The 21219-nt window shown below is 37.6% G+C and overlaps 1 protein-coding gene across 1 annotated transcript in view; it reads right to left on the reverse strand.

Moving 5' to 3' along the window:
- The window catches only part of WWOX (WW domain containing oxidoreductase), a 471393-nt gene that overhangs the window by 394452 nt on the left and 55722 nt on the right, over positions 1-21219 (reverse strand). The window lies entirely within an intron of this gene.

Here is a 21219-nt window from a genome sequence, read left to right on the forward strand (position 1 = left end):
CAAATTCCCCCAAATGGACAAGCACCTAAAAAGAGGGGAAATTCACAAAATTGTTTTGTGCCTGTGATTTGTGATTATAAATGCAATGAGAATAATCTTTGATATTTAACCTTTTAGATGGTCCTGAAGTCCCAACCCAAACCCTTCTATGATTCTGTCATCATCAGTACAATAAAAACATTTTATAATCTATTTAATCCAAAGTATCACTTTTTATTGATGAAACACTTTCAATGTAATAACAATAAGAACAATAATTTTAAAAAATAGTTCTGAACTTGTTAAATTACTGTTTGAAAGACTTAATGAGAAAGTAAGAAAACCCAATGTAAATGCTACCCTTACCAAAGTCAACAATAAAAGCTTCTTGAGTATCTTGAGCTTAAACTGAGGTAGCCCAAACATATTAAAGTCTTGGATATCATGCAACTGTTAATGTCACATGTGCTAGCAAGAGAATGTCATATTAAATTAACATCTACTGCTCCTCTACTGACATGTTAGTTTGCATAGAATGACTGAATTTATGTCAAAATTGAAACCACAGTTATACATTCAACTATCAGGAGAGCAAAACTGAGCAGTGCACAAATATATAAACCTGAGGAAACTGTTGAGAAAATGCTACTGGCATTTCGGTTTTGCAGGAAAACAACTTTGAATATTTTAAAAGAAGTGAATTGTTACTGAGAATAAACTAAACGTGGAGGTAACTGTACTCATAGCACAGGCCTAACACACTGTGGGGCCACCGCCACTGAGGTTTATGATCACCATCAGAAAACAGCTCATTACTGTTCAAAATAAAACTTCCTACGCAAGTGGTAAGAATGAGAAGGGGCAGGAGGGAACACCTGAAGGATGCTGAAGTGTTCATGTGGGCATGCTCATGCACATGTGTGCATTTATGAAGGTATTGTGGGACTGATCAAGAAGATGTGGGAAAAGCAACTTCACAGCAGCTTTATGTTCCTGTGTCCTTCTTTCCCTCCCTCTCCTTTGACTTAATCCTCATCCCCCTGAAGGAGACGGAAGCTGTGTTTCATCCCAGTACCAGGCCAGAGCACTTTGCCTCATAACAACACGCATGGCAGATTCAAGGATGGTTTCTTCTCAAGAAACTCCCTTTTCAGAGCTACCAGTGAGTGCTCATACTAAAGAACAAATCTGAACCATTCAGAAACCCCCAGCTCCAAAGGGATGAACATTCTTGGGCACACAACAGACTGCCGTAAGCAGTCACTTCAACGAGAGTCCCATGGAAAACACCAGGTGCCAAAAGCCCCTTACAGCAATCTGCAAGAAGGAGAAATGAATTAATCAAACTGCCAAACGAAGAAGGCTGGGTTTGACCTCCTTCTGATCTCATTACTTCTCTATTACCCTTTTGAAAAACATCCTCTTACAAAGATCACTAATTGAAGATTATGTGGAGGGGAATCGCACCTCTCCATCACCGTGGTAACTTGGACTCATTTGTCATTCTAATAATTCACTTATTTTCTTTTCTGAACAGACAGAGACATTAATAGACTACCATCAGTTAAAAAGGCAATTTTTCCATTTAATTGCACTCATTAAATACTGGAGTAGAACAATTGGAAAAGCAATACTCTCAATATTTAATCATACAATAGCAATAATGAAACATTACTTCAAAATAAACGTAGCAACATGTAGAATGACATAAAATGCACATTGTAATTTCTGCAGCACCAACTTAATTTCTGGTAAAGATATTTGAGCCGTTTTTCCTTACTTTTTTTTTGACAATTGGCTATATGAGTGGCCTAACAGCATTGACTGAAGCTATGCACTGGAGAAAAACCAGTGGGCAAACTGCTCTGTAATTACCTCATCTCTCTTGTCACTGAACCACAACAACAGAAAGGATTTCATAAGCCAAAACAGCAAGTCAATGAATTTGTGGGAAATATTGAACAAGACTGGATCTGCACACTATTTTACTGGAACAAATTGTATCACTTAGGAATGTAATTGAAGATAAAAAGGTTAATCACACTGGTAGAGTGACTGCAACGGGCACAGTCATCAGGTATTTATTTGCCTGGGATATCTTATTCTCCATCTCCTATAGAAATCCTACATCTGTCTTCAGTGTAAGTGCACTCCCATTATAGAAAGTTCACTGTAGTTTAATACTACCATAACATAGTAGGAGGAGATGTGCAGAAAATTTAGAAGTGCCTGTTTCAATTTCAGATGTCACAATACACAACGACTGTCAAGAAATGTTTCAACTTCTACTGCAATTCTAAATACACAAAACCCAGCCAAGCAGTCAGGCAAACTTCACTGGGACTATTCATGTCAACAGATACCACTTTATCTGCCATTTTCTATCTGGCCTTGTGTAGGACCAAATTATTTATATATTTAATTTAGAATTTGATGAGCACAGCAGGCAGGGCTGGTGACCAATATCCAAGCGTGCTTTGCCATTCTGGATCACAGCTTTTAAAACTGAGCAGCTTAGGGGGTTTAGAAGGGAAACAGGGAGAAAGTCACTTGGTTTTAGCTACACAGGTGCAGAGTAGCCACTTCTCCCAGCTGTTGTACACACCAAGTGGTATCACCACTTCACAAAGATTCCAGCTCACATCAGTCAGATTATCTGGTAGATACCATGCTCTGCTTGTTCAGTGGAAGGAGTGAGGGATAACCAGTAAAAGCAAAGTTTTTTTTACAAAAAACAGTTATGTTGGCTACCTTTGCTAGGAAAAGATGTGACAAGTGTAGTATCTCCTTAATCAATTATTTATTCAACACTTGCATGTAAGCAACCTTATTGATTCCAGTGAGACTAAGTGCCAGACCAATATGAAAGAAAATGACAGCAGGACAGGAAGTCAAGAAGCATCATGCAAGGCCAGGTCAGAAAGGCTGAGACATATAAGATAGTGGCATATTCAATTTAGGAAAAATTGCAATTTAGTTTTATTCCTCTAACTACAAATCATATCATAAAGTTTTCAATTACAAATCTCTATGTGTAACATTTTACAGTCAAAGAATAGTCCCTGAATGACTATAGCACACAAATTAAACATACAGTGATACCAAGGATCTTTTTTACACAGAGCTTCTTTATAATTATGTTATTATTTACCTATACAACATGCAACATTTTATATGAATTCTGACTTAGATTATATTTAGCCATTATTCTTTTTAAATAAAATTTCCCGTTTCTTTAAAAATCATCTGTAACTATTGTGAAACCAGGAGTTGTGGTCTAGATGAGGAGTTGGTGGGCACTCAAACACGTGCCTTTTCCTTCAGAACTCATTCCTGCAAAAATTCCAGCTGTGAAGATGCAATCAGGCTTTCAGAGGGGCACAGGGATAAGCAAGGAAAGTCTCTCCTTGCACATGTATGTCAAGGCTGTCTTGTGGTTCAGAAAATGTGAACTGTCATACTCCATTATCTAAACAGGGTTCAGAGTGGTTTTCTGACCCACACCCCAATCCTCCATGTATTTTTACATATATTAGAAACCAAACTGGCTCATCAAAGCAGCATTTCAATACCTGCAATAGAGCAGCTATCCAGGCCAAGTCCAATTACTACAAATTACAGCCAATATTAAAACAACAAAGTTATTCTCAGCAATGCAGTGCAGCGTTATAGAACCTTCTTCACACTTCTTCAGGTGTTTGTTGTTAATGATACAGCAGCAACCTTACATCTTGAATCAACTCATTTATCTGTATTGATGACTTCTTTGGTGTTGAGATATGAAAATTTCAAGGAAAAAAGTACACTATTACTGACAGACGTGCTGTATCAATAACTCCATCTTCATCCTCAGATGGTCCCTTGTTTGAAGCCACCAGACAGAAATAAAAATGCCCTGTCATTGCCAGACCTACACATTCTCAGCACAATAGAGTCAAGACATTAAAAGGAGTGACAACCATCAAGTGTTTTATCCTCAGAAAGTACTCAGTGACATAAAGCACAAATGGACTGGTTTTTTACCCACCAACTCCAACATCAGTCAGACTCTTTTTCCCCAATATATATGTGCAAAACTTCATTGGGAAAGCCAAACTATAAACAGGCTAAAAATGAAAATGAACAAGTTTACCTAAGATAAGTCTACTGCATTTTAAATTCTTTACGTGGGTGCAGTGTCCAGCTACAAAAATGCCCAAACTGTTCATTGCTGAAGACCAGAAGGGTTCAACAAGGGAGAAATAATTCTGCACATGTTCTGTTAGTCTCCCTCTTTAGCCATCTGCCACTGACCATTATTTGAGACAGGGTGCAGGACCCGATGGATTTACAATTTGACTTAAATGTTGTACTTAGATTTTTAATATTGAAATCTCAAATCATAAAAAGCGGATTAAATGGCTTTTATACCTGCCATTATAAGACTTTCACTCTAATGGTTTAGTTTCAATCACCTTCAGTTTTGCATAGGCAGCCCAAAGAAATGGAGTCAATATACCTGTATGCACATAGCATGATTTATTGTCTTCTCACTGGAGACATCAAGTGTAACCTTAGGTTGATGCTTTATCGATTCAATATCTACCATGTAAAGGATATAAAATTGGTTTCCTGCTTTTAAGACCAGTAGTCCACAAACGTACAAACTTCCTTTCCAGCACCTGAACTGTGCACTGTGGCCATAGTGTGAGCAGTGACAAGGATTAGGGTCAGGTAATTTTAACTTAGAAATCAAAATCCTGATCACGGCATGCAGAAATTTATAGTTTGGGCATTTTACCCATTCAAAGAAACTTGAGGGGAAAGTAGACCCAAGTCAAGCCTGCTCTTCACTACATTATCATTGTGAATATTGTAAATGGCATACACCTAATGCATTTACAAAATATTTCTCATTTATCTAGTTACTTGCTTGCAGAAATCCAGGGAAAAGCAGCTGTACAAGAATGATCTATGCACATCAGGCATTTCAAAAGTAGCAAAGTCCTGGCAGAGATGAATGAAATACCTTCACCAAAAGCTAAAGTAGCACATGGAGGAATAAAACCTGCCTTCAAGAAGCCATAAATCCACTCACAATTCCTGTCTTCTCATCCTTCTTTATGTTTATTTGGCTAGAAGGGAGAAAAAAAAATTAAAACCTAATTTTTCAGGACTGGTAGGAAACCACGATACCAGCAGAAAAAAAATAGGGTAATTTATAGAGTTGAAAGAAAATGCAAACTAGGTCACTTATGGTATAAACTAAGTGAATGCTACCATGTGCAAAAAGTAGATCATATCATTTTAGAAAATAAATAAAGCACAATTTGCCTTTTAAAGCATTGGTTTGAAACCAAGGGGGGAAAAAAAAACCCTAAGGCCTTGCACTGTTAAATGTTACAACTGATAAAACTTCAAACAAGCCATCTGTGGTCATAAACAGGTGCCCACCCTTCGGCCGTGCTGTATTCTTGAATTCTTACTCCTTCTGAGGCACAGGCAGGAAATAATGCAAGGAAAGAAAAACCCTAAACTACATCATAGGAAAAATAAACACAGTAGGCAAAAAACATGCACACCCTGTGCAAAGACCAAACTACACTTTTCAGTCTCTTTAATGCCATAGAACTAACAGGGAAATAAGAATGCCACTTGCACTTCTTTAGCCTTTCCAGTAAAAATATATTTAGCTGCTTTACGAACATTTACTGTCAAAACATTCCCTGAAATTAAAATGATAAATTAAGTGTAACAAAACAAGTAATTCAAGTAACTATAAAATTCAGCAAAAAGGAAAAACCATAAAGCCTGAAATACTCCAAACTTCCCGTCCTCATTAATTCCCAATTTGCATGCCTGGAGTAGGTTGTTCATTGCAGCTACACAGCCTGTACTAAGGACTCAGGGTCTGCCATAACTAGACTGTCCAGAAGACTATTCTTTAATTTAGAATTGCAGAAACAAAATATATCAATCCTGAAAAGATCTCATAGACCTCATCTCATAAGATGCTGAATTCCCAATGTCTCCTAACCAAACTGCAAAGGGAATTTAGCCTTCTTTACAAAGACCTAAGAGGTCACTTAAGGTCACAACTTCATTTACTGACAGAAGCAAGAGGTAAAATTCTGGAAATCCTGGTTTCCAGTCCTATACTCAGCTTGTACACAAGCTTATCTCAGCTTAGATTTTACAACATAGCCAAATACATTTATCACATGGAAGAACAAAAAAGCAAGTTCACTGTTCAGACAAACTGTATTGAGCTGATAACAAATAAATCAATTTTGAGGTTTTCAGCTCCTTTATCAATAGCACTCTTACAGATCAAGAATTTTCTAACAAGAAGCTTTGATTGCTGACTATACAATTTCAATTTTTTTTTTCTTTTAAGTGTGTGCCAGATTATGCTTACTGGTATAAGAACAGCACAAATTCACTTCCTCTGGATTTACACTGCTATAGTTAAAATCTGTTTCTAAAGTCAATAAAACGGGTTTAATGAAAAATAAAATTTAAAAGTTACAATAAAAACAAATTATTTTCCCATAAAAATGTGGTGATACGTGTCAAAGTACTACAGCTGAGACTACAGACAGAAGTATTATTTTGAAATCAGAGGGACTAACTAAAATGAGACTCTCTTAAAGGCAAGTGAGTGTATCAGAATTTATCCCTGCTATGAAGCTTCAAGTCCCAAAGTTATTTTTTACCGGAAACTTCTTTTTCACAGCTCAAATCACTGACAACAGGTCTTGCTGCCACAGAATTCAGCATCCTGTGCACTTTCCACTGAAAACTCCCCAAATGCATCCTCTTCTCAGAGGATGTGCTCCCAGAACTCTGCCAGGACTCCTGACCCTTCTGCCCTTCCCAGAGCCCCATCCCAGGTGTACCTGGCTCCATCTTCTGCATGCTCCTGGGACCTCTGCTGAAGCCTCATCTCCAGCCCTGTCTCTGCCCCACATCCTGCTGCTCCTGCCTGGATGACCTGAGACACCCTTCTGCCTTCTCTGGGACTGTTCAGGCAAATCATCACCCCCACCCTGCTCAGGAGGGGCTGCACAGCTCAGCCCGGGTGCTCCTGGCTTGGGGCTCACCCTCCTGCTCCTGCTGTGCCCTGGCATCTTCCAAACATTAACACAACACATCATCAGTGCTGCTCTTTCTCAGCAAAAACCTTCTGTGGAGCCCTTAGTGTGCTTTCCTGGCTGCTGAATTCTTTCAAGAATTCCCAGCTCTTCTAGGAGTCAGATTTCTGATATAATTCATTCTATCATTCCAACATGAAATAAAAACACATCTTCATTTCCATTCACACTGAGACCAATTCAGATTTATTAAGGCTTCCTTGATATTCAGTGATGTCTTATAAGCACTAAATCATCATGAAAGCTCCATAAGCAAGAGGCTGCAATCCTAAAAAAAAAAAACAAAACAAAACCCAATCAAATAAGAAGTCCTCTGAGAAGAATACATCTCCCACACAGCACAGAGCTTTCTAGAGTTGCCCAGGATGAGCACTGTACATCTACTGCTCCTTTTCCCCTCTTTGGGTGATCAATCACATCCAGCAACAAGAAGAAATAGAAACACGTTCTCATCTCTGGGCTTCTGGGATGGCTTGAAAACCTGCAGAGCCTTTTTCTCTCGCAAAAACAAAACAGTGACAAAGAAAATGAGCTCCAGCTTTTAAGATCCTCACTCTAAATACTGGCCTTAACTTGTCTGTGGAATCTTTCCATGATATCATGATATAAATGCTTCCTAATCAGTAAGAGACAAGGACTGTACCTACATTTAAAGACAAAACACAGCCACAGATGTATGGGTTCACTATTCAACAGCATATTAAGAAATTAAGTTCTGGAATGTTTTCTTTGGTTCTCTCAGGAAATGTGCCATACATTATTATTTCTGCTTTCCACAGCAAAGATTTTAATAAACAATTCTGCAATTTTGTTTTAAAAGAGTATATGAAATGGAACAGCAAAGTGTTCATTTTCTCACAGTGAAATTGTCACCAAAGGAACCTCAGAGATGTTTGTATTTGTGGAGTTTTGTTATACAGACTAGTTGGAGGTTAAAAAGAGCAAAAAGCACAGCAATAGAGAAGTGTGTTTGTGCTTTCAAAACTTGGTCAGTGGAGAGCTAGACCTGTCAATCCAGTGACATCTGGGGAACTTTCAGCCTTTGAAACCAGGCTGAACTTGTCATGGGCAAAATCAGGCACCTGCTCCATGTCACACATCCACAAGCCTCCTTATGTGAGACTGAGTAACCTGGCGTAGCCCATGGGCCTGTTCCTGGCCTGATTTCCCTGGCAATGTAGCATGAGCAGTTTCCTGGGGGTTTTCATTACCTCTGCTGCAGTAAGAATACTCAAACAATGACAGAGGACACCCAGAGCCATCAAGTCCACACACACAACACTGACTTCTGTAGAACTTCAGATGCTCCTACAACCTTTTGATAAATCAGCAACACAAGGGCATCACTATTGCAGAGTACTTACTACAATATTACCCCCTCCAGTTTAAAAATCTGTATTTAAGCTTCCCTGAGAGACAGCTCAAAGCATTGGACATGTTTTATGGGTTTTTTATACTTAAGAGCAGAATCCTTTCAAACCTTCACTGCAAGGAAGCAGAATTAGTTCCTGCTGCATCTCAGAAATTAGAAGCTATTTTGAAGGATGTTTTCTACACGCCAGAGTCAGTCCCAGGTGCTCAAAACCCTTCTAAGCATGACGCTTTTTGAAAATTTCTAATAGATTTTACACTTTATGGTATAATTAACACAGGATGTAAAATTGCTAAAATATCAGGAAAGGGAGTCAGATGTATTGCAAGTACTTCAGGAGGCAGCCCAGAGAAGGTGTTGATCCTTCAAAAGATCAAACTGATGCTGAGAGCATCCTCCAGTTTCCACAATTGTTAATGGAAGGCAGGAGCCACACAACAAAACCCATCCAGAGAGTGGGTAATGACCCTGATGTGGAGTGAGACATCAGCACTGGATAAAAGGGAAAGCATTTCAGAAAATGTACCTAGGAATAAAAAAAAAGAAATTTGATATTTTGCAGCCTTAGTTCTAACCTGATCTACCATAACTAAACTCAGTTGAAAACAGGACATTTTAACAATTTGATATATGTGGCAAAAAAACCTTGTCTTTGCTTCTTTTTCCTCACATGGAATAATAAGAAAAAAGCCATTCAAAGACATTTAATAAATGGCAAAAAGAGGGGGTTGGTCAAATTTTAATCTGTTTGACCATGCAAACTGTATTGAATCTGATAATGTTCATGAGAGGTCTACTGAGGGACTTGCATCCTGTATGAATTATACCCAAGGCTCTTAAATTCATTTGAATGCATTAATTCCTAACCTAAATCACAGAAAAGTAATATACTGTTATTGTATTTTCCAATGTATACTCTAGCACAATGCACAAACAGAAGAGTAGTTCATTTATATCATGTGGATTCATTAAAAATGAAATCACCTCCTAAGTCTCTGTGTGTTGATTTTTGAGTCACAAACATTCATATTTCCCATGTGGAGGAAAGGAATAATTTTATACTTAGGTGTATTCAAGGCTTTGGACTTGATATACATGTAATATTAGCGAAGGAAAATAAAAGTATAATGAAAGATTCTCTATTTCATGTGTTAGAAAACAATATGTTTTCCTCATTAAACCCTCAGATATAAATTCTATAAACCATGAAATTACCTTTGAGCCCTTACTGAAATAACCAGTTCACAAATAAATGATCCATGCAGGAAGAAAAGCAAAGATTAAAATAATAAGAGAAAGTTATATTTTTACATCAGCAGTCAAAAAAAGAAAAGGAAAGGGAAAAACCAGCAAATTACTACTGAAGCACAGACTTGCAGAGGAGAGATTCTGCTTGAACAGGTAATCCTAAACTATTTAATTCAGCCACACTCAGAGATACATTAGTCATATGATCCAAGATTATCAGGAATTAACTCTCATGAGAAACTGAGACTAACTTGGTCACGGGAAATGTTTGCACAGCTTTTGTTCCATCCAAGTTCCACCAAGCACCATGTTTTGCATCCTGTTACTAAACCACTACCAATTAAATATTGCTTTTTGATGCAACCCATCATTCTGCTCCTTGAGCAAACTCCCAGCTGTCCATTTCAGCAAAAGTCAAGATGACAATCAGAAAGTTGACTTCTCTGAAGACTGTCAGGTCAATTTTCCAAAAAGTACCTAGCTCAGAAGCACTGAATGCCATTAAAATCAGTCTTACCAAAGGAAAGTCAGATTTGGTAAGTGGAAAAGAGACAGCTGGTGGGATTTGGTGGCCTCCATCAGAGATCACCATCAACTGCTTTCCCCTCAAAACCACTTCTTATTGCCAGGGATGTCACAGGAATGTCTCCATTTCTATCCCAGTCCTCACCAGTCCCAACCCAGTTTTCCCAGTCTCTCTCCTTCACAAGGTCTGGATTTTCCTCACAAGTCCCTGCACTAACAAAGTCACAACTCAGTTTTTGTGATGGCCTTTCTGCAGCATTTCACTGCTTTGTGGCAGCCAGCTCCAGTTTTGTCAGACTCTGGGGGCTTCCAGGTGTGCAGCCCCCAGCACACCCTGCCCAGGAGGGGCAGGCACCTGCCAGTGCAAGCACATCTGGCTGTCACACCCCAGGGAATGGAGAGAACCCAAAATATTCTGAGTATGTGAATCAGACCTGAGCAGGCCTTACTTAACCTACAGAAAATGGAGAATAACCCATATTGCATATGCTATACTGCAGTTAAATTGATGTGGTTTTCTTTTTTTCTTATAGTATCTTTCAAAGTATGGTATGTGAATAAGACCTGAGCAGGCCTTACTTAACCTATAGAAAATGGAGAATAACCTATCATTTATTGCATATGCTATACTGCAGTTAAATTGATGTGGTTTTCTTTTTTTCTTATAGTATCTTTCAAAGTATTTTACCAGGGCCATGAGCAAAAGCAGATTAATTTTAGAGATACGGAAACACAGGAACAGGAAAAAAAATAAATTACTGTATTAAATTAATTTGGTTTTCAAGGGACAAAGTGCAGGCTCTATGAGGGCAGAAACATAAACAAGAACCCATGCCCTAAATATCTTTGAAGCTAAATTTAAAAAAACAGGCAGAAGATAAGAAAATGTTTAGCATGTGAACATATGAACAGAAAGACCCTTTTGCAATATGAAACAGAAGGAGGGAGGGGAACTGCTGAGGTGGAGAAACATGGCAAGAGAAGGAGTGGAGAACACAAAGGTTGGAGCTCAACCCCAGCCAGGACAAGAGACAAAATCCTGAAAGCAAGCAGAGAACAGGCTGATGTCACTGTCACCAGTGACAAAGCTGGTTCTGCTTCTTGCTTCCTGCTGTGCCAGCTTCAGCCTCTGGCTGACCCCTCCATTCAGCTGCTTTTCCCCAAAAACATGTGCTTGGGAAAGGCTACACTGCAGGTCCCCGGGGAGCCTCTCACGAGCAGCTTTGAGTCCATGGAGCATTATAGAAGAGAAGTCATTATGCCTCACTCAATTAAAACAAGGGGCTGCAAGCATAATTGCCTCTATTTTTTAGAGCTGCAGGGTATCATGCACACAAAACAATGGTGATTCTTCAGGTAATCGAGTGGCAAAGCTTTAAAGTCAAACCCAGCACTATTTACCTACTCTGTAATAATAGGAGCTAACAACTCTAGGAGCAAAACTAGACTGGGACATCTGTTTAAAAAAAATTTAAAAAAGTTGTCCAGCCCCAAAAACTAAAAATTCCACAAAGCATAAACAAAATGCAGATAACTGAGAAACACCAGTTAAAAGCTGACGTGCCTTGTGCCTTTAGGGTCAAGAACAAAATCATTTGATTGCCTGCTTTTCTGCATCAACTGCACAAGTACAAAACTATTTTAAACAACCAGATGAGTCTAACTTATGAAGAAAAAAAAATAAACCACTAAATAAACCAAAAATAAACCACTAAATAAACCACTTTTGTCTTTAAGAAAGAATTATTAAAAAATGTCACCTAGTAAAACAAAGGGCTTCAGAATAACTTGCAGCACGTTTCTTTTTTGTCCAGCCCCCAAAACTAAAAATTCCATAAAGCACAAATAAAATGCAGATAACTGAGAAAAACCAGTTAAAAGCTGACGTGCCTTGTGCCTTTAGGGTCAAGAACAAAATCATTTGATTGCCTGCTTTTCTGCATCAACTGCACAAGTACAAAACTATTTTAAACAACCAGATGAGTCTAACTTATGAAGAAAAAAAAATAAACCACTAAATAAACCAAAAATAAACCACTAAATAAACCACTTTTGTCTTTAAGAAAGAATTATTAAAAACCTGGGCTGCACAACTCCTATTTAGACAATCTGCAATGCTGCAAAAGCACTTTTTTCAGTGGTGTCCCCTAAATAATTAAGCTGTTCCTTTTACCATACTTCCTATATTACAGAAGTCATTTTCCTACAATAAATCAATAACTCATTCCTTATGTCAGTCATTTTTCTCCATTTAACTGAACGGACTAAAGACCAACACTGAAAGTTAGATTACCTTTGAATTATGTGTGTGATTTAAAATTCAAAGTACCACACTAAGGGGCCTTTTAGAGTGACCACTGATACAGACACCCCCTCACAGAGCTGCCCACAGCTCTGAGCAGAGCAGCAGCTCAGAAAGGGTTAAAAACGTGAGCACTGGGCTGGCACAGACCAGAGCCAACACTTTCCTTTATTTACAGAATTAAAACCCCAAGCAAGGGGCGAGAATTCCAACACCATCCCAGCACCCCCCATTCGTTCAGATTAACTCCTATTTGCATCCGATGGCATAATTTATTCAAGCAGCTTCCAGTGACCTTCTTTTGCAGACATTATCAATTAAAAATTTAGCCCCACCATTAAAATATTTGAAAAGGCTGCTTATTTCTTAGATAATACAATGAAGACTAAAAACGAAGGAAATTAAATACCCAAATATCGATTTCTCTACATTTTAATGAGCATAAAATGGAATATCTTAACATCAGCATGTAGTTTAGTCACAGGTTAAGGGAAACACGGGTTCATTTTACATTAATTTATAGCATAAAATGTGCTCTTATTAGAAATAAATCACTGACAAGAGAATAACTGATATAGACAAGAAAAAGGATAATACATCGAAAATGCCCTAAAAAAAATGTTTCTACTTTCTGCAATTTGCAGAAAAATTGATATTAAGGAAAACAAGTTTCCAGAGGCAATCTACAAACAGTGCAAGCCTGGGAAGCCTGTATCAATTAATTAACTATCCTGTCTCAAAAGCATAAAACTATTTAATCCATCCTTCTATATGAAAGGTGTGGATTTGTTCACAGGGCTCTGTCATCTATTAGCTGTCTGTGAATCTAAAGCACAAGTTGTTGTGACACTTGTATTTTCCAGAACTAATAACCATCATTTCACTACCTCAGCTATGCTTCATTTTAAGATTTTCTTAAGAAAAACTTCATAAGCTCTTTTCCTGCCTCTGCTGTTCACCACCAGTGACTAACACAGCTGGACAGCCCCTCTGGTCATGCACTGCCTAGAGCTGTCAAAGAGGAGAATTTTTGGTTCAAAAAACCTTTCTTTAATTTTTTTTAAACTTTTATTTTTACTGAACTTTATTTTATAGTTAGGCTTGAGTTCCCACTCCATGCCCCAAAATGAGCAATTTAGAGAAGTACTTTGTGCCAAGATCTGAGGATTTGTAGAGAATCAGAATTATTTTTTTAATGTAGCACATCCTTACAATTAATCACTGTTTTTTTGGTTGATTTTTTTTTTTTTTTAGATTATATAACTGCAAAAACTGCAAAAAGATACTTTCTTAAAATGCAGAAATTCCCATCTTTCAGCCTTAGCATCATCCCACCAGACTCTGAACCTCAGCATTACCTGAAGCAATTAGAAGGAACCAAAGAGGCAAAGCAGTGTTAGGTAATGCTTTATCCTCAGCATTCTGGAAGCTCAGCAAGACTCCCCCTCAAAGCTGCTCTCCACTCCATTTCAGCTCAGCACCCCGGATCTGTTCTTTACCAGCTGCTGATGTTCCTTGCATTAAACTGAGAATTTGTGAGAAAAGCAAAACTTCCTGCTGTGTGTCAGCTTTGCATGAGAGCACTCCATCCTAGGTCGTGACACTCTTCGGATGCTTTTCTGTAAATATTTTTCATTTCAGGTAAACATGGAGGGGGGCTTAATAAACTAAGTACTATCTACAATTATTACAACTATTAATTACTTAAAAGCAAAATAATATATTGTAGAATTTTGCTTTTATACCATTTTTTACGGTAATGTTTTAGTGAAGAGACCGTACATCAGTTTCTGATTTTCATTAGCCAACGGCTTAACTTTGATTATTTTACAAAAGGAGTGTAAAGGAAAACAGCATGACAAGTTAGAATGAATCAGTTTTGTTATAGATCTAGTTTTAATGGGGAAATCCTTAACACAAAACCCATGCACCTGTTCTGGTATCTTAAATTGACCAACTTACACAAAACTAAGATGAAACAAAAATTTAACCATTATTGGCTGAATTATAAACAAGGTATAGGGTCCATTCTTTATACAGCAGGACAGTAATTCTTCTGCATGTAGAGTTTTCATGAGATCAAAATATTATTTAGCTTTAAATCAAAAGATCTGTTATTTTAGTAAAGACTAACAATACTCAGAAGTAAAATTCCTCATCTGGGGCTGTAATATTTGCTGAAAAAAACCTACTTCAAAACATTAATCAAATTTTTCGCCTACTGGGCAGCCATATGGTAAAGCAGCATGTGAATCTCACAAACTTGCTGATCTTCTGTAACTGGGTGCTATTAATTACGCTTGCTGCATCCATCTCTTAGATTTTTGCTTTGTGAAAAAAAAAGTATTTATTGCAACAGCTTTTACAAAACAAGGGAATGAAAATCACAATTGATTAATGAGCTGAATGGAAATATTTCCATTAGCAGCTTTTTAAAATGAGTAAGGATTAATACCATGGGTGAAAATGAACCCTAATTGTGTGTCCCCCCCACCACTTTCTGTTTGAGCAGGAAGAGGGTCTAATATGCATTATTCACTGCGTTGGCTTTAGGTGATAATAGGGTTTAAATTAAATAGTTCCATGCTATAAAGGCTGAGGACTTCATGTGTTTTAGTGCTAAATTCCTTACTACGAAATTGAATTGTTACACAACGGCAAATTGTATTTGGTTTGGATTTGGGGTTTGTTTTTGTTTCTCAAACACAGCTAAGAGTTTTCCTGAAATCCAGAGAAGCAAAATTCAGAATGATAGTCTCCATTTTGGCTTTAATTCCTCAGGCCACAGTGCTGAGGCTGTTTTGGGATCTCAGCCATAAATCTAGTTAATCATAAATTATAGCTAGAATATAATCCTTGACTCTACAGCCTCGTGTGCCAGGGAAACGGACTCCCAGGAATTACTGAAAGAAGATTGTAGGGGCTGGGCTGAAAAGCTGGCAAATAAGTTAAAATTATGTTAGTTCACACACAAAAATCCCAGCCTGGGGAAAGGAGATGTGATACCTTTGGCCACTGCACACGCCCAGAGCAGCAGAAGTCATGGCACACCTGTGAAGATTTGCCATATCCTATCTTCAAGTTAGAAAGGATGATTTTTCCTTGCTCTAATCTTCACATTAGTCTCCTCTACAAAACTAGCTTATTTCAACATTTGGCAGAGTGTGTGAACTTCATCCCAGGTACCAAGGGCAATAATTAGAAGGAAAAGGTGAGGATTAGTTCTAGAGAGGGACCAACAAAGTCATCAAAAGCATAAAACCCAGACTCACTCCTTGTTTCCTCCCAGTGTAAAAGAATGAGACAGACTGAAAACACAAAACAGCTCTAACCCAAAATATTCTGTGCATGTGAATCATCCCCTCAGACTTGAGAAAAAGAACAGTGAAATACCTGCAATATTCAAATAATTGTAATAAATTATTATGACAATGATGAGTGTATCCCCTCAAATAACTATTACTGGCAGCTTGCTGCAGGTAGAAGAAAGGGAAAACAGTGTCTTGAATACAGAACTAGGACTCACTAGAGTTATTATTTATTTAAAATGACCAACTCAAATACAGCAACTTCATGTGGAAGGAGACAAAGAAACCTTTACAATAAGGCAGGCTGCTGAATGATTTAAAACGTTACATATTTCCCAGACTCTTGAAACACAACACTCAGATATGCAGAGGAGTCACTTCTGTCCTGCCAAGTCACCTTCCTGAGCTATGGTGTAAATTCCCTTGCCTCCCTAAAGTCTTTGTGCTTCTTAGCTTACAGAAATTTAAGCAAGTAATAATCTAAATGGCAAAATATTTAATTATCAGCTACTTCAAATTACATGGCCACCCACTGGATGAGATTTCATTCAGCCTCGTGTATGTATCTGTACTCATAAAGAACAGGAGGGGGAAAAATCAAGTGATTTCAAGCGCTAAAGCAGCAAGGGAAGTTTGGCATTAAGAAAAAAATTAAATAGAAGGAAACTATGTTTTTCTAAAAAACCAACAACATATGCTTCACTGAGCATGATTCTTGTTATAAAGTAGAAAAAGAAATAATAGCAGTTTCTAAGTCTCATTACTCCCTTTTTCCCTGTTTCATCCCAACTCCAATACAAATTACTATCTTTACAAGCAATGAACAATAATAAGACAACTCATGCTATTGGCCTTCAAGCTCTATACCTTTAGAAGGAAAAAGCAGTCTGAAAATGAATATTAAATGTTTAAACAATTTTTAATTAGTGACCCAAAATGTGTGCCATAACTTTTCATCACCTCGTGGGTGATCTCTAAACCTCTCCTGCACACATTGACTGTCTGCTTAAAAGTTTAAAGAGCTAACAAAATGTTTTAACGAGATACAAATCTCAGAGATCATTAATCAATATGTTCAATGTTATTTGTGATAATTCATCATGACATGATATTAATGGGTTACTGTACCCTTCAGAGGTGAGATTAATGCAAATGAGCAGCCACAATTAACTTTACTGCTCCCAACTCACAGGAATGGACAGATGATTATAAATGACAACTATATGTCAATTACAATATCCAATAAAGTGAAGCTTAGAGGGCAATCTATCTACTTTTATAGTTCTTGCCTGACATAGCTGAATTTAGCTCAACCCACTGTTGTCACAGTGTAACCACCGCTTTGAAGGAGGGGTCAAAGTTTTAATTTTCTAGTTCTTAGGAAGGAATTCAAATTGTGCATCTGACTGCATTGTCTGAAGGAAAGCTGCAGGAAACCAAGAACAGATGTTGCTTTCTTCATCAGCTGAAGGAAATGGTATCTGTTCTCAAATTGCAACAGCAAGGCCACAAAGAAAATAATCTGCCCTGCTGCGAAATATATTTATTCAATTAAAAAAAAATAGAGCCAACACATCAATGCAGCGGTGGGAAGGAATTTACATTTGGTAAATTGCTTTGTCACACACAGGATGCTGAGTCCACTCAGGTTAAGGATTCTGAGTGAGGTGTTGACTGCTGTGTGCAGCTCTGTGCACAAACAGATATTGTGTGATCACCTTTGAGCACCCAGGCTCCTGCACCAAACAGATGAGATTTCACAGGAAAATACCCAAATTTCTAGTGGCAACAAAAGAGCTAGAGACAAAGACTTTAGATGTTCATAACCCAGACAGCTGGCCAGATTGAGAAAATTCTGAAAACATGACAGATAAAACTTCGTATGATACCTCAGCAAATGATAAACTTACCAAAAATGGGGAAATCAACTCTGATAACATGGTCAGATTTCGGCTTTCTGTCCTCCACCAGAAAAAAGGAAAAAAAGCTTCAGTGAGGAAAGAAGATAAACATTAGTCAAAAGATTGTGGAAGCCATAGAGACAAACACCATAAAACAGATATTTTGTGAAATTTCATAAATTTTTCTTTGCAAAGTCTTTCCTATGTGTTATGTCCAGTCATGATGCCCTGGGACAGCTCCTCTGCACAGGGGCCAGAGATGTCACCCATGCTCCAGGGTGGGCCCCAGTGCAGTAACAAATCCTACAGCTACATTTTACATTTACTCATTAAGCTCACTTAATGAGAAACAACAGCAGAAACTACAACCTAAGCTCTTCAACACACCCAGAAAATTCAGACCATGCTCAGTTTCTATAAAATCAGACACAAAGGATTTCCAGAAAAAGTTAACCTGCACCTGGAAGTGTGTTTTGGGATAAATCCAGAGTCCTTAAGTCAACAGTGGAACAACCAATGCCAGTTGTGCAAAGTACCCACTGACCACCCAATTTTCTTTGAGAAAAACTCCAAGGATGCTTCTTGATTTTAACTGCACCTCCTCAGCATGAAGTATTTGAAATCCATTTTAGCTGTACTTAGAAGGAAAATAGTGAAAAGCTATTTGTGATTTATTTTTTAAATTATCTTCTCTTTCCTCATACACCCATCTGAAAATGGTCACCCCACGACATCAGGGTCAGCTTTTGTGTCCTCTGCTTTGCTGTGAGCAGCTCCCAATTCTACAAGGCAAGTCATACCCTGGCATTGCAGTGAAATCAGGGAAGAAATCAGGGAAAGAACCAGGCAGGAAGATCAGGGAGTGGAGGGGCAGGGTCTGGAGCACCTCACCAGGTGCACCAGCAGCTCCACATGAAAAATATTCAACAAAAGCCATGGGGGGTTTTGGCTAAGCAGTATTTTAGACAGTATTTAACCAGTTACGTTAGCATAACACTAAATTTTCATCATTCAAGTCAGAAGATCATGTATGTTTATACCTTAACACTTTGAGGGAGAACAGCAGGAAAGTTCCTGATTTTCTTTAAAGCAATGTTTTCCAAAGGAACTCTCTCCTCCACCTCATTTTGTTTAATCTAATCATCAAGAAAAATGGTTTTTTGCTGAATAAAACTGCTGACACCATTATCATCATTTTCAACGTGGGGAAATAGGAGAAATTCTTTACTGCTTCCCATATGGATGATAATACACATTTTTGTGACTATTTTGTCGATTTCCTGACACAAAAGCACGTCCTGAAAAAACATGCCTTAAGAAACAGTTTCCATGCTGACCTCTAAGAAACTGAGTTCTACAACTATCCCTTAAAATAATTTTATGATAGATAATTACCCTCAGAGCTAATACTTTAACTAAAAGCAGTATGCCCTATACATCCTCAAAAATCCCAGATCCACCAGCAGAAATAAAGTTTATTCCATAAAAATAACACACTACACTTTGAGCACAGATAAATGCCAGATAAATTAATAATTTTAAACTACATTTCTGTAAGAGGAGGATTTATTTTTGGATTTTTTTTTTTTTTTTGGTGGTGAAGGTTTTTTTGGGATTTTTTTCTGTTTGCTTTTTTTGTGTTTGGGTTTTTTTTGTTGGTTTTGTTTGTTCGTGGGGGTTTTCTTGTTTTAACTAATTAATCAACAAATTTGAGCTGGCTAAATAAAACCTCTTCCAACGCCTCCTATTTAATTGCAGTTTGGCACCAACAAATATATATCAAAATTATAGTATCTCCCTTGACAGGAAGCTCCTTGCTTCCACACACAGTTATGGCTCTCTGCAGAGTAACCAAGAACTGCTGACAACCTTGAACACTGCTACAACAATATTACTATACTTGGCAGAGAAGTACCCTTGCGGCAAGAGAAAAGCTGTAATTTTGACTGTCACTTCACATTACACTAGATATTATTTCACTGTATACACACACACACTCACAAAACTCTTAATAGACTACAGTTTGCTCGCTGCCCAGCTCCTCTATTATAAATGACAATATAATACTGTTGACCTACTGGTGGGATCGCTAATAAAGCCAATATTTAACATCACTGAAAATTTTCTTTTAAAATATAGCCATCATAAATTGTCTTGTCCTGGTCGTCTCAAGCTACTTAAGTAGCTCAAATTTATTTCATCTATTTTATTATTCATTTCAAACGAAAGAAAATGTTTTAAAACAAAGGGGAATTATAATTCATTTTGATTTTGATGTCACCTTCTAAAATAGTTGAATAATTTAATAACTTTAATACCTTCATCTGCAAGCTGCTTTGGTAAGAAAGGGATTAGTACACTCAAAAAGACCCCAACAAAATCATCTTTCTAGATTTCCAATAATAATATAAGTAGAAAGGTAACAATAGGTGATAAATAAAAGGGAGTCAGAAGTAGAGCTAAATTACTGACTTCCTCTCTGGACCCATTTCTGAAACTACAAAAATGAGTATGGAAGCATTTAATTGAAAAATACATTTTGAGGACAAAGCCCCTACTTTAAAATTTTCAATGGTACAAAATGTTCTGCTTTGAAAATTAGTATCTTTGTGGTCCAATTAAAGGAATATTTCATTCTTTTAAACCAGATCCAATAGTTTACAGCACAGTTTAACTCCTTACTTTTTATTTTGTATGCTGCATACCTTCAATACACAGGCTGCTCACTGATTTCCAAACATTTTTGCATGTACACATTCAGAATTTGCACAGTCCCACAGTACATCAGCAAAAGAATCTCAGTGAAATATGGCCATGATCAAATCCTAGAGGCAAGCCTAATTGCTAGAAATCAAGTTTTGCAACACTCTGATGTCAATTCACTACACTACAAGCAACTCCTGTGTTTTTGCTAAAAGTAAAACAAGATTTAATTAAGCAAACTGGATTTAAACAGACCCAACTAGCACCTGGAAACAGTCACTACTGAAAAACTGAAAAGCACCATTCTGATTTTACTGTAGTCCAGGCATGCTTTGCTGCTACCCTTGTGTTATTGATATAGTGTTTCAAATGCATTTAGAAAGGCACCATCTCACTGGTGCTGTTTAGATAAGGAAGCATCACTGAACCTCTTTGCCCTTCTCCAATAAAATGTATCAAAAATTTCAGCACTGTCTGCTGACCGCACCACATTTAACAAGATTCACAAATGAACCCAGAGTAAGTTTCCCACTGTGACACATTAATAATAAGTTCCTTATCCCATCTATCCCAAGCCATGAATATGTAATGTTATAAAATGAGTCCTTTTCACACAACAGAACCTCAGACGTGAATAAATAAAAACTATCCATCACAAGCCTGTGAAAAATTAATGAGAGTTCTGAGACATAAAGAAAAATTGGTTACTGAGATGATAAGGTCCAGTATGTAAAAATCATGTTCCTCA

This window comes from Pyrgilauda ruficollis, unplaced genomic scaffold (assembly GCF_017590135.1).
Source record: "Pyrgilauda ruficollis isolate IOZ18807 unplaced genomic scaffold, ASM1759013v1 scaffold13, whole genome shotgun sequence".
Taxonomy (NCBI): domain Eukaryota; kingdom Metazoa; phylum Chordata; class Aves; order Passeriformes; family Passeridae; genus Pyrgilauda; species Pyrgilauda ruficollis.